The sequence below is a fragment of the Myotis daubentonii genome, chromosome 5 (genome assembly GCF_963259705.1).
Source record: "Myotis daubentonii chromosome 5, mMyoDau2.1, whole genome shotgun sequence".
NCBI classification, from domain to species: Eukaryota; Metazoa; Chordata; class Mammalia; order Chiroptera; family Vespertilionidae; genus Myotis; species Myotis daubentonii.
The window spans coordinates 57,174,124-57,187,758 of NC_081844.1; positions in this window are offsets into that span (position 1 = coordinate 57,174,124).

Below are 13,635 nucleotides of genomic sequence, written 5' to 3' on the forward strand. Positions count from 1 at the left end.
ATTTACAAGCAGATTTAAAAAGCAACTAAACATAAATAATAAAAATGAAAAATATAATCATTGCAATGAAAACCTTAGTGGACAGATTAAAGAACAGTGTGGACATAGGTAAGGAAGAGATTTTGTGCAATGGAGGATAGATGTGAGGGAAAAAATGGCCTAAAATATATCTGAAATTTTGAGCATGGCACAAATTCAGTACCTTAGGAAGGCACTTGGATACACAGAGGTACAAAAGTAAATTAAATATGTAATAAATTCTTCAGTCAAATGGACTCTTTTTTAACATTATGTAATGCTATATATTCAATAGCTACCAAATCATTTATTATTTTATGGACAGAACCAAATGAAATGATTCTAGTGACTAATATTTATATAAAATAGTTACTTATATTTTGCCTAATATTAAAAGTAATGAATGTCCATAGTGGTATATAATGATTACAAAATTATTTCAAAATCCTTGGAGGCTACATAGTTGAGTCAGACTCTCCCCCCACAAATGCCATATGTATAACTTAGACACTTTAGGCAACCATCCAAGCAGTCTCTAACTTTATGATTTAGAGTTTAAATTGTAAATAAAACATGATTAAATATAAATCTGACCTTTCATGCTGGAGTAATTTTAAAACATACACGATAAAAAAAGAATTTCATTTATTTTCTTAGACACACAACTAATAAAATTTGGAATTAACCACAAAGTAACATCTATAATTTTCTTCATTAGCAAGTGGGAGAGAGACAGTGTATGGGCAGCCATTTCTGCAAATCTATGAGGTTGCAGGCCAGGGCTGTACATACAACCCATGGGATGGATGGTGCCAGTTGTATAAACAAAATATACTAAGAACAGCTCCAAAAGAGCATGAATTTCAGGTGCAAATTTTTGGGAACAAGGGAGGAACCAAAATGGCAAAGATAGGAACAGAAAGACCCCATCACAAAGGTAAAAATAAAGGAGGGTCTGATTCCAGTCCTTTCCCCATGGATATCAGAAATGCCTTTCATCTAAATGTGATGCTAGGGAGAAGAGACATTTTATCTCATCTAACATCAATTGTAAAAGAAATTACTGGGAAATACTCTTTAAGACTTGGGGGGCAGGAGGGGGGGCTAAGAGATCAACTGAAGGACTTGTATGCATGCATACAAGCATAAGACACTGGGGGGTAAGGGAGGCCGGGGGAATGTCAAGTGGAAGGGGAAAGGAGACATATGTAATACTCTTGGTGATACTTTAAGCAATAAAACAAAATTTAAAAAAAGACAATATGATGAAATAGTAACGAGAATAATAGCTCCTTGCATGTAGGTAGCATGGTTACAATTAGGATTCCATTTTATCATCTCTACTTCTCTGTGGGTAGGTGGGGCTTGCTAATTGTCATCAGTTTATGGGGAAGGAAGCTGAGAAACCTAGTGATTAAAAGACTGGCCTCAAGTTGCCCAATGAATGGGCCTACTAGCTTCTTCTCATTTCACCATTAATGAGGCTTTGAAGTAGCCCTTGCTCTTAGAGAGGATTGGAGGCAGAGCAGGAGAAACCATCATTGCAAGAGAGTTCTCAGCTGGGATTAGTCTCATTCCCTCTGTGCCCAGAACTCTACTCACCATCTTCCTGCCAGTGTCCACCATCTGTCCAACTGCCCACCCTTGACCCTTTCTTCTCCCTCACTCCTAATGTAATGAAACAAATCTTGGCAAGTCTACCTCCTAAATGCCTCTCAGTACTCCTCTTCACCCCCCCCCCCCCGGCCCCACCAGCATAGCTAGACCTCCATTATCTCTTGCCTGGATTGCAGGCATCCTAGCCTGTAGATTTGCCCACTGCAATCTATTTCTTGCCTTTCAGTGACAATAATTTTTCTAAAACCACATCTGATCCGAATTGCACCCTGTAATGTCCCCTTCAATTGTTTTTCATGACCTTAGTATAATATATAGTCCAACTTCTGAAATACCTTATAAAGATCTTTTGGTTCTGGTCCCTGTTTATCTAATCAGTCTCATGTTTCATCACTTGCCTTCTTACTATATCTACCATGAAAAATTATTTCAGTTCCACTTTCATTTTTCTGAGCCACATTTATGCTGCTCCTGCTACCATGAACACTCTTTTTCCTCATCCCTTATACTAGCCAACTCCAGTTCACACTTCAGATCTCTTAGCAGCCACTTTCTCCAGGAAACCTTGTAATCTATTTGCTCTAACATCCTGTATTCCCCACTCAACTGCATATACAATGAGAGCAGAGTACAGGTGTGACTTAGTCACTACTAAATCCTTAGTGTCTTAAAAAAAATCCATGAAATAGTATTTCTTTGTATAGTTTTTTTAACTTTATATGCAATATAAGATTGTTGCAAAACATGTTGAGATCATAAGTAAAAAAGCTCAATTAATTTTCAAAAATCAAACTCACTCAGTATCCAGCACCCAGATAAAGAAATAGAACATTGCTCATTCCAGGAAGTCCCCAATTGTACTCCTTCCAATAAATACATCCTCCCTGAGTAATTATAATCCTGGTTTAGAACAGCAAAGATTAATTTTATATATAATTCTGGGGTATTTGCAAGACCCAAAGAATGGAGGCACAGAACAGACTGACATACCTCGATGTGGGGGTTAGGGAGGAGAAGAGTTAAACCCAAGAACTTAGATACTTATATATACACTAGTGGCCCAGTGCACGAAATTCATGCATGGGGGAGGGTGTGTTCCTCAGCCTGTCCTGCACCCTCTCCAATTTGGGATCCCTCAAAGGATGTCCTACTGCCAGTTTACAGGGATTGGGCCTAAACCAGCAGTCGGACATCCCTCTCGCAATCCGGGACTGCTGGCTCCTAACCGCTCACCTGCCTGCCTGCCTGCCCAATTGCCTCTAAACACTCTGACTGCTGGCCTGCTCGCCCCCAACTGCCCTCCCTCCCCCCTGCTGGCCTGCTCACCCCTACTTTCCCGCCCCACTGGCCTGCTCATCCCCAACTGTCCCCCTGCTGGCCTGCTCACTCCAAACTGACCCCCCCCCCCCCCGCTGTCCTGATCACCTCCAACTGACCCCCACTGATGGCCTGCTTGCTGCCCTCCCCTCTTGGCCTCTAACTGCCTCTACCTTGGCCCTGCCACCATGGCTTTGTCCAGAAGAACATCTGGAAGGTCTCCTGGAAGGTCTCCCAGTCTAATTAGCATATTACTCTTTTATTAGTATAGATATATTTGTCTGTAAATATGATTATGTTTGCAGATATGAGTAGGACCAGGTAAAATTTTATAGAATGGGCCTTTTATTACAGATGGTTTGCCATGTATGCATTTTTTCTAAAGAAGTAAAAATTACTTTAAAAAATGTTTCAGGAAGACTTTGAGAAATTTACAGTATCTGCTTTTCTTCCAAGAAAGTTGTCACTTTTATGCCAGAGTGGGAATTGTTTGTATGCTTTGTATATCAGCATTGGGCCACTGTGACTGGGGAGCACTTAGCTTGACTTGAGAGTAATTATCTTGCTCACTGGCTGGGAGGGAGGGTGTGTGGCAGAGGAGATAAATACTCGGTTCTGGATTATTCATAGATTGCTGACTTTCTGGATTGATTGTGCAAGCCCCTCCTTTTATTGATGTCCACCTTCTATTGACAGACATCTACCCTGGGAGACAAATGAGATGAAACTCTCTTTCTTTTCGTTGTAAAAAGCATTTGAATTCCTAAGGTGTGATAAGGCCACCTAGCCAGCCACAGTCAAGGTACATATTTTCATGGAGGATGTTCCCACTCTTGAATAAAAACAATTTTTTTCTTTTAATTTAAACTTTCTTCTATGACTGTTTTCTTGTTACTTAAAAGCTAGTTTTTTTGAAACTATTTCCAAAGCTTTTCAAGCTGTATATGTCCTTGGAGTGAATTTATAAATAAGAATTGAGGCTGGCCGGTGTGACTTAGTGGTTTAGCATTGACCTATGAACCAGGAAGTCACAGTTTGATTCCAGGTCAGGCCACATGCCCGGGTTGTGGGCTTGATCCCCAGTACGGGGCGTGTAGGAGGCAGCAGATCAATGATTCTCTCTCGTAATTGATGTTTCTGTCTCTCTCCCTCTCCCTTCCTCTTTGAATCAGTAAGAATATATTTTAGAGAGAGAGAGAGAGAGAGAGAGAAGACTATATATATTTGTAAATAAAAAAACATGTATTTGATGCTCTTAGGAAGTCTTATTTTCTTTCATTAAAACTTGTGCAGTATAGGGAACTCCATAGAGTCTCTTAATTTGAAGAAAGTTAGAGGAAAAGGTACTAATTCAGAGTTCCTTGGGAAAATGTGTCATTTATATATTTTTTTAATCAAAAACTGAAATATTTTCTATTCAGAAAATATATTTGGATCTAAATATCTTCTATAATTTTAACCCTAAAAAATCAATTTAAATATTTTAAAAATGGTTGGGATGTTTGTTTGGGTTTTTTTTGTTTTTTTTTAATATATTTTGTTGATTTTTTACAGAGAGGAAGGGAGAGAGATAGAGAGTTAGAAACATCGATGAGAGAGAAACATCGATCAGCTGCCTCCTGCACATCCCCTACCGGGGATATGCCCGCAACCCAGGTACATGCCCTTGACCGGAATCGAACCTGGGACCTTTCAGTCCACAGGCCGACGCTCTATCCACTGAGCCAAACCGGTTTCGGTGGGATGTTTGTTTTTTTAAATAAGTTAAGTTACTGGAGTTCTACATGTTACTGGATCACCTGGGGAAATTTTCTGATTGTAAAATTAAGAATTATAGTCAGAGGGGAGGACATGAGAATTTTTAAAGAACATATTTAATTTACTTTAGAAGCTGAACCTCTCTTATCATGTGACTTGTTTTGTATGTTTGTTAAACTATATTATCACATAAGCATTGCTGCTGTTGGGACAAACAGTGACAGTTGATTCGGGTCATTTGAATGTCCACTGTCTGTTTTAATTTGTATGTTCGTTTTGACACTGTCATATGCTCAAACTTCAGTGGAAGTCATGAGAACCTACATTTTTGCCTGCTCCCTCCTTTACATTGGAAATATTCTTTTTTACTCAGAGGGACCTTAACTTTGAGGTAAGGGATTGTTTCTGTTGCCAACTTTTTTCTCCCTTGCCAAGTAAGAGAGTTGTTGTGAACTCTTCAGTGTTGCCTTCCCCAGGATATTTGCAGATGTGGTTGGGAAAAGTCATTTCATCCCCGACCTTTGCATGTCAGGTGCTGGGGTGCCCAGGTGCCGCCTTGCCTGCGCCATGGCTCTCCGATCACAATGGCAGATCACGGGGCCGCAGGCAAGGCGGCACCCGGGCCCCGGGGTGCCGCCTTGCCTGCGCCCCGGCTCTCTGATCGCGATGTCAGATCACGGGGCTGCAAGCAAGGCAGCACCTCTGATCACGATCACCAGCTGGGGGGTGGGCAAAGGCGGCCGGGTTCTCTGATCCAGGGCTGGGGGGCCCCCCTGGACCGCCTTTGCCCTGCCACCTCACTCTTGCCTGCTGCCTGGGTTTCCAATCACTGTTCTTCCATCCTTCCACTTTCGCCTCCCATCATTGCACCTATGTATGCAAATTAACTGCCATCTTTGTTGGTGGTTAACCGCCATCTTTCTTGGCAGTTAATTTGCATATCACCCTGATTAGCCTTAGCCAATATGAAGTGTAGCAAAGGTACTGTCAATTACCCTTTTTGTCTTTTATTAGATAGGATAGCCCATGGATGCAGGCAATAGGGTGGTGAAGACCTGGGGGGCGGGGGGAGGGGAGATGGGTAGGGAGTGGGAGGAGCAGGGTATAGGGGGGAAATGGGAGACATCTGTAATACTATCAACAATAATATATATATATATATATATATATATATATATATATATATATATATAATTTGTATTTGCTTTTACTTTACATATAGTACATTTGCTTTTGTGTCTGGATTCTTTTGTTCAACATTATATTAGTAAGATTCATTCATAGTATTGCATGTGGTTATAGATTATTTATTCTCATTGCAGTAGTACCCAATAAATATTTATTAAATTAATACAATATATGAAACAATGATCACTAAAATCCAAAAGAGGAAATAATTCTGTACGTGTCATGGAATGAAGGAAATGGACCAACTCCAGTCTTCAAACTGAGTCCCCTAAAGTTATAGTAGATATAAGATATGGCCTGATAATGTGTGTCCCATGGCCCTCCCCCATGTTGTAATAGTAAGTGGAAACAGCAGCAGCAATAGAACCATTCCCTCCTTTTCTGTTATTTTATTTTTAAGGTGTGTCGATTACATAATCAGAATCACAGAGCCAGGTGCAAAGGGTATCATTTGAATTACAGGACGATGACCACAATACAGCTTTCCTGGATCTTATAAGCAAGCACTAGAGACGTTAAATACTGAGTGACTTCCTGCTTTTTGTGCTTTACAGTGTCCCTTTTCATATGCCAAATGGTCTGTGAATCCCATCTGTCAGGAACTAGGGAGGTAGAAGGCAAGTAAAGGAAGCAGCAAACTGGAAAGAAAGTGCTAGAAAGAGGACAGAATATAGGGAGAGAGCGGGGATACATGAGAACATCAGGTGGAAGTCCCAAAAGAATTGCCATAGTTCTCAACTCTGGCTTCAAATGAAAATCATTTGGCAAAAATCCTGATGGCTAGGCTCCATCCTACACCAATTATTTCAGGATCACTAGGGGGTGGGGCCCTGGCAGCAGTTTTTCAAAGATTCCCAGGTGGTTCTTACATGCAACCAGGTTTGAGAACCACTGGTTTAAAACAAGGACCAGAGTGAGACAATAAACAGACACACCTGCAGTTGTTCTCAAACTTTATTATGGGGAAAAGTCATCCAGAGAGCTTGTTGAAATTATGGATTCTTCCAAACCCACCCCACACCACCCCCAGAAGATCAGATTCAGTTGGTCTGAATGAGCCCTAGGAATCTACAATCATAACAAGCTCCTCTGTGATCCGGAGGCAGGAGAAACCCTAGGGAGAAGACAACTGCTGAGGACACAGAAGAAGAAGAGAGGTGGGAAGAAATGCTGAGGATCACTGTCCTTACCTTGGTCCAGAGTGAGGGTACTAAAACTCAGTCCGGAAAGAGGTAACATTTTTTTTCCTAGAATGAAGTTTGGTATGGGATAACAGAAAATAGGAGTACTTATTAACATTTCATTTGCTCTTACATTTCAATCTTTCTGGAAGTTTTTGAATATTACTCAGGAGGCACCAGTTACCTCTTCATCTTTCTTTACTTTTTTACCCAGCAGCAAACCCACCAGGCTAGTGTGAAGGACACACTATTTGAATAGGTTCCATAATGCATGATTTTGTAAAATGAAAAGCTCTATAACCATGAGTGTCCCTGGATGTGATGATTATCTGATACTTAATAAGCATCCTTTAAAATTAACCTCCAGCCGAAACCGGTTTGGCTCAGTTGAGAGAGCATCGGCCTGCGGACTGGAGGGTCCCAGGTTCGATTCCTGTCAGAGGCATGTGCCTGGGTTGCGGGCACATCCCCAGTGGGAGATGTGCAGGAGGCAGCTGATCGATGTTTCTCTCTCATCGATGTTTCTAACTCTGTGTCCCTCTACCTTCCTCTCTGTGAAAAATCAATAAAATATATTTTTAAAAAATTAACCTCCAGATAGCTTTAAAAAAAAAAAAAAAAACTAATACAAAGACGTTACTCAAATGACCAAATGGGGACGAGGCATTAAATGGTCTATACAGTTATTTTTATTATAAGACATGAAAGATTCCATTTTAGCACATCAGTTTTTTTTTTCCCTTAACACCTGGTAAATCATCTTTGGCATTCAGTCATTTGCTTCCACATTCCAAGAAACTGTAATGTAAAAATACTACAGAAAGCAGCTATTGCACAAGATGTTACTCCATAAAATTTAAGTGAAGGGTGCATCTTTGAACATGCTCAGAGAGTCCCAGTCACCTAAATCAGGATGTGAATAAATCGGATTGCTAACAACTGTATGAAATTTAGCTCATATCTTGGACTTTCTGCACTATGGTGGTTTTGCCTATGAAATGAAGCTGCTAATAATAGCTACCACTTACTGAGCTCTTGTGTACTACGACTTTTATGCATTCCTTTATACAGTAATTCTATGATATATTATTATCCCATTTTATAGAGGAGACTCCAAAAGGTTAGCTAACTAACCCAATGTCAAACTTCTAAGTAGCACAACAAAACACCGATTTCACTATCCTTGATATTCCTGCTGTTTAGGGGTCATGTCTTGTTCACCATCAAGTTCCTTGGATCTAACACATGCCTGGCACATAGCTGGAGTTCAGTAAGCATTAATTCAGTCAGTCGATCAATCTAGCCCTAAAACTATGTTCTTTATCATTCCATTTATTCTACGATATATGTATCTAGAAGTGGACATCGGTGTTAATATCCCAAAATAAATATTATAACCCAAGATTAGAAGCATTTGAAAAGTTCAGTATTTTGTTCCAGGATTGTTGAGAGGAGGGACTGCAGAGTCGTGGATGGCAGTTTGCTATGGTAACCAGAGAACAGGATAGGACAAGATGGATGCCCCTTCTTCTTAGTTTTGTGATTTTGCCACTTAGCTAGTCTCAGTTTCTTCATCTGTGAGAAGCAATGTGAATCCAAAGATCCCTGTGGTTCATGCAAATGCGAACTTCTGTTGTACACACTCCTTATTTTAATAAAAAGACCATTCGCAACTCTAATTTTAAATATCCTCCAACATTCACTTACCTGGGGGGAAATCTAACTTTCCAATTTGCACAGGAGTTTCTGTATATGGAGTTAACTATTCAGATATTTTGCAGATCATGTTTATCCAAGGATCTGCAGTCCTCCACTCTATTAACCTTTAGGGTATAGATAGTATCTTTTTCAGATATCAGGCAGGGGCTGATCAAATATATTCATAGTGTGCAAAATGCTTACATTTCACTCAACACTCCTTGAGTTTACTTTTACCAAAATCAGCCTACAAAGCATTTAGAAAAATGTGGGAAACTCTATGCAAATAGTCTACTCAGGAAATGGTAGTCAAAAATTATTCTAGACTTCCAATACATGTAATACATGTAATTGTTACACTTAGCAATAAGGTCATGGGGTAGCTACACAATAATTCTTAGGCCGGTCAGATAGATAGAAATGGGAATCTGGGAGAGGGAATAGTAAACCAAGCTTAGGTCAGATGTAAAGTCTTTGCAATCTGATTTCATGCGATAACAATTTCTTCTCTGTCATCCATCCCAGTGACCTGTTATTTATCATTCCACTTTTCTCACTCTTTTGGTTAATATGCATTGTGCTCCCACAATGTGCATAAGGTGGTAAAGAACAAAGAAGCAATAAGAAAAGGGACTTAACTTTTGAGGGTGAAGGGAGTGGAGAGATGATACAAAACTCAGTTGTCATAAAATAAGACCAATACTAGAAACTTAGACTATGAAAACACAGACATGAGTTTTAATCCCAGATCTAATAGCTATGTAAACTTGGGCAAGTTATTTGACCTCTCTGAGTTTAGTTTACTCATTTGCAATTAATAAATGATTTTGTTGATGATATCCACTTCATTAAACTGCTATGGTGACTTAAATAGATAACATATGAAGAAAGTCATGCACCTATTATATATTTGCTCCTCCAAAAAATGGTACTCTAGAGGGTGAACAGAGATGAGGCAGTTGTGGTAACCAGCTTCCTAGATTCTTAACAGGCTCCACTGCTCTTGATTCCAAAGAACATTCCTTTCTTCTTAAAATTCACTGATTTAGTGTTTATCTCTTGATCTTGTCACAAACCCCTCTGGTTCTTTGTTGACTCCTTTCTCTCTTGCATCTTCAAGATCCCCTTCAAGTTCTAGTCCTTGAGTTCTGAATCTCTTGTCTTGACCATCTGTGCTTCTGGCCCCTTCATGTCTATCTTCAGAGCTGAGTGGAGCTCAACACTGCAAGGGCAGAGCACACAAAGCCAGACAGAGCACACAAACCAGACATAGCAAGGGTGATAACATGCACCAGAGAACATGGTGCTGGGTATGAAAGGAGAACTTCTCAGCTCAGCTCAAGTGCAGGCCCTCTTTACTAAGGTCTATCTCTCACATCAACTCCCAGGCTAGGGAAAACACTGCTGTGGAAATTTTCCCAAAGCTCTGCTTCTATTCATTTCCTCCCCCACACCAAGGTCCCCCTATTACCTTCTGACTCAAATACAGCTCCTCCACAGGGGCCCCTTCTGTGTACTCTTCCATTCATTAACCATCTCTCCCCAAAGCCACTCTCATCAAGCCATCTCCTTGCTAGAAAGTTTGATAGCCTGTTTATTTCAAAGTATTAATACATGGGAAAGTGTCTAGCTTGATCTTTAGAAACCATAGGGAACAGTTGTTGGTTGCATGATCCAGCACATGTGTGGGTCTGTTTTTGCCATTTCCATGTGGTGACTGTGTGTTCCTTGCTTCCTTCCCACAGGGGCTCCCAGAGATGGAACCTTCTTTGTTTTTCCTATAACAAGGAAGACTTCTGACTTGCCTCTCCACAATCCCAAGAATCTTTAGACACAGGATAGAACCCTAAGAGCCAGAGGGGGAAACAACTGTAGTTGAATCGTAGGTCAGGATATTTATAGAACGCTGTATACTACATGACTCGAAACCTGTGAGATAAACAAGCGATATTCTAAACAGCAACCTTCTTCTTTTTGTAGAACATAGAGAATAGGCTTTTTATTGCCTTGTTAAATCTGGGCCTTTGAGTTAGCAGGGCAGTGAGAGTTATGCTTCCCAGAGAACTACACCTCCTTAAACTGCAAATACCAAGACCTAGCTGGCATTTAGAGAGGGAAAACTGGTCTTTTCACTGATTCAACAAATATTATCTGGATTATGCTATAGCCACCGCCCTGTGCTAGATCCTTTATGAGGAAAAGCCTTCAAGAATGTCTATAAAGAAGAATAGGCCAGTATGCAAATTATGCTAATAATTACCTTCCTACAAAATATAAAGAGAAAATTATATGGTGCTAAAAGGACTGAGTAAATCAGAGAGTGCATGTGTTTGGAAAGATCTAAGTACATGGGTGTACTGATATTTAACAGGAAAGATGAGGTTGTTGACAGGTAGAGATCAGAAGGAAGATTTATAATCAGAATAGCATGAGCAAAGGATATAGGGGCTTATGGGAGGGGGTGTGGGGAGAAGTGAATAGCTTAGTCTGTTAGGAGGTACAATATGTTTGCAGGAATAAAATAAGATAAATTTGAATAGAGAGGCAAAGATCAATACTTGAATGGCCCTAATTTCCAAGCTAAGGCATTTGGTTTTAGGTTAACAGTAAATGCAAATCCACTAAAGGATTTTGAACATCTGTGGTCTGCACTGTGTCTTATTAAGCTAAACTTCAAGATGATTGTAGACTTTGCCTACGACTTGGCTAAGATCCTCACCCTTTTTTTGTTGTTGAAAATGCTGGCATAGTAACTGGACTCCTATCCAAAACTAATTGCCTGGGGGTGTTCATGAATAAGTATATGGTTATTGTGTAATACATCTATTGTCTAACATACCAAATTCTGTTCTGATCACATTATTACCTAATTTTCTCTCCTAATATATTCTAATATATTACTATATTGTACTATAATAGCTATAATAATAAAAGCATAATTAGACCAGGACATCCTTCCGACAAAGCCAGGTCTGCGAGGGAAGCCTGGGTCCTTGGTGCCTGCCTGCCTGTGGCCGCAGGTAAGCCCAGGTCCAGGGTGCCAGAGGGAAGCCAGTGCCGGCAGCCTGGGGAAGGAAGGCCTACTCTTGCACGATTTTCATGCATCGGGCCTCTAATTATAACATAATATTGTGATGGCTGAGACTGTAGCTCACTGGTCAGTGTATCCCTGCCAATTAGCACATTGTTGACACATAATAGGTTCTTCATAACACTTGTTTGTGGAGTGAATGAGTGAAAGCATGCAGTCAGGAATACTACTCAGCAGATTACTGGAATGAACCAAGTGAGATGTGAAGGCTTGAGCTGAGGTTGCCACATTGGGAATGGACATCAAAAACACTGCAAAAATAGGTTAAGTCCTCAAAATTTTTTTAAAATGCTAGTGAAAAAATTTCTCTTTCATGATTTATAGGTCACCATAGTAAATAATGATTAGGCTTATTGGTCTACATATCCACCAAAGAAAACAGGGATAGGGATACTGCTTATAGGAAATATATTTTATTCTTTGTATAGGGAAACTGCTAATAAAAATATAGGAAATATATTTTATTTTCTCTTTGGATGCATACTTACGTATACACATGTGCATAAACACACACACATACCACCCTTGAGTCCTACTTTTATTGCCAATCCTATATAATAAAAGCCTAATATGCAAATTGTCCCCTCAGGCAGTTGTTTGACCAGGAGTTTGACTGCTCACTATGACCTGTGCTGACCACCAGGGTGTGGCGCAGAACGTGGCGGGCGTTGGCAACTCGGACTGCCAGCAGGTAGCAGTGGAGGCACTGCCAGCCACAATGGGCCCCAATTGAGAGCAGGACCGTGGCGGGATGGTAGACCAGGTGAGCGGGCAGCACCAAGCCAAGGCAGGTGTGAGCGGGGCCCGATTGCCCTGCCAATCACCCCGCAACAGCAATCAGTGGTGGCGGTCGGGGGAAGGGCCACCGCCTGGTTCCCAGGCACTGAGGGAGCCAGGTGGGACACCCGGCCCCGACAAATTGCCCCACAGATGGCAACTAGCAGATGGCAGGACCTGATCGCCCAGTGGGACTGGCCCCAAGCTGGGACAGGGAACTGGGGGTGAGTGGTGGTGACCAACCTCCCACAGCTCTTAGGCAGGGGGCTGCAACCTCTCACCAGCTACCTGGGGCCAGGGGTTTCAGGGACAGATGTGTGGTGAGAATGCAAGGTGTCTGCCAAGCTCGCTCTCACTCCACCTACCATCCTCTGGGACTCCAGGGCTCCTGCGCTGGGGAAGCCCCAGTGCTCAGGTTTTAGGTGCCTTCCAGGAGCTTGCCCCACACCCATGTGGCCTCTTTTGGGTGAGCCAGGCCACAGCTGCCAGGACCACAGGGGCTAGTCAGGCTCCCCGTGGCTTCGTACAGGAGCTGGTCTGCGAGTCCAGCCGGAGAGAGCGTGCTGCCCACCCAGCTTCTGTGCAGCACCAGTGGGCAGCCCAGAGCCCCACACTGCACCCTGACCCATGGTGTCTGGCCACACTCACCACATCTCCACATGGAGACTCGGGCACCATGACTCAGGTGGAGGGGGACGCGTGGGGGCCCGGGGGCCCAGGTGCTTCCCAGGGCCCAGAGGGCAGCTGGTACCTGCCCTTCCACACCAGAAGCTCATGCTTCCATCACCAGCAGACCTAGGGACTGCACCCATGCATGAATTTCATGCACCAGGCTTCTAGTTAAGAAGTAAAATGCAGGAATAACAGTGACCAAAATAAGCAATAGGAACCATAAGAAGCAAATAGATATCAAGTTTTTCAAAACAACTTATAGTGATGATTAACAAAACATGCTTACAGATAGGATACAACCTCCAATTTAATTGTGTC